At 50.9% G+C, this 1,205-nt stretch overlaps 1 pseudogene; it reads right to left on the reverse strand.

The window, feature by feature from the left end:
- Positions 1-304: 304 nt before the first annotated feature.
- Positions 305-985, reverse strand: LOC116561693 (annotated as a pseudogene).
- Between the last annotated feature and the right edge of the window lie 220 nt (positions 986-1,205).

The raw sequence follows: 1,205 nt of genomic DNA on the forward strand, positions 1-1,205 counted from the left end.
GGTAAAAAGAAAACAATTATGCATTCCTGCCTCTGCTGGGGAGTACAGAAAAGAAAAAATAATATCCATTGAGAATACCTAAGTTGCTGAAGTTGAACTTTGTCTCCCCGTCTACTTTTTCTTGGGTCAAATCTGGCTGTATATTTCCTTCAATATGCTATAGTTTGATTTTTTTTTTTTTCTTCAAATAGCTTTATTTCCATTTGGTCCAAGATTGTTAGGGTAGTTAGAAAGCTGCCTAGTGGCTGGAGGGAGAGGCTTAGCAGAAGCCCTGTTATTTTGCAAGGGCGCTTCAGAAGTCGCTGGGCTCAGTAGGCTCCTAGTCGTGCTTGAAAGTGAGCCTTTCAAAGAGATACTCGCCCAGCCTGTGGGCCGGCCAGCCTGCGGAGGTTGGTCAGGTGGTCATCCATCTTCTTGATGATTTTCACTTCCTCATCTAGGAACTCTCCAGGAAGTCACAGAGATGGGGGTCCGTGCGGGCAGAACCCAGGGCATGAAGATCCAAAAGGGCCTGGTTCAGATTTTTCTCCAGGGCCATGGCGGCTTCCATGGCATTCAGGGTTTTACCCCACTCATCTTGAGCCGGCTTCCTGATGCCCTGAAAGAGGGCTTGGCCGCCCCGCTGGTTTTGCATCTTCAGGCCTCGCGCTTCTCCTCGGCCAGTTTGCGGAATAAGTGGCTCACGCCTTCCAGAGCCACATCATCACAGTCGACACAGTAGCCCAGAGAGAGGTAGGCGTGGGAGGCCTGCAGGTACACATAGACCAGGCGGTTCACGGCTGCCTCCACGTCGGTGGAAGAATTCTGATGAACCTGGGCGTTCATGGTTGGTCGGCAAAAAGGAGCTAAGCACAAAAACTGTGTCAGCAGGTTCCCAGAAGCAGGAGATGGCCGAGAAGATGGTCCTGGAGGTTGCAAGTGGAGAGGAAATTGGAGGGCGGTCGGAGGCTGGAAGAAAAAGTCCCCAGGATCTGTTCCGTCCAAACAGTGTTGAAGCAAGAAACAGAACCACGGGACGGCCTAACTGCCTGATTTTTCTTCTCTTATAAATGTGTCTGAGGCCGGGCGCGGTGGCTCAAGCCTGTAATCCCAGCACTTTGGGAGGCCGAGGCGGGTGGATCACAAGGTCAAGAGATCGAGACTATCCTGGTCAACATGGTGAAACCCCGTCTCTACAAAAAATACAAAAAATTAGCTGGGCATGG

This window comes from Sapajus apella, unplaced genomic scaffold (assembly GCF_009761245.1).
Source record: "Sapajus apella isolate SASKATOON/1434 unplaced genomic scaffold, GSC_monkey_1.0 scaffold30, whole genome shotgun sequence".
NCBI classification, from domain to species: domain Eukaryota; kingdom Metazoa; phylum Chordata; class Mammalia; order Primates; family Cebidae; genus Sapajus; species Sapajus apella.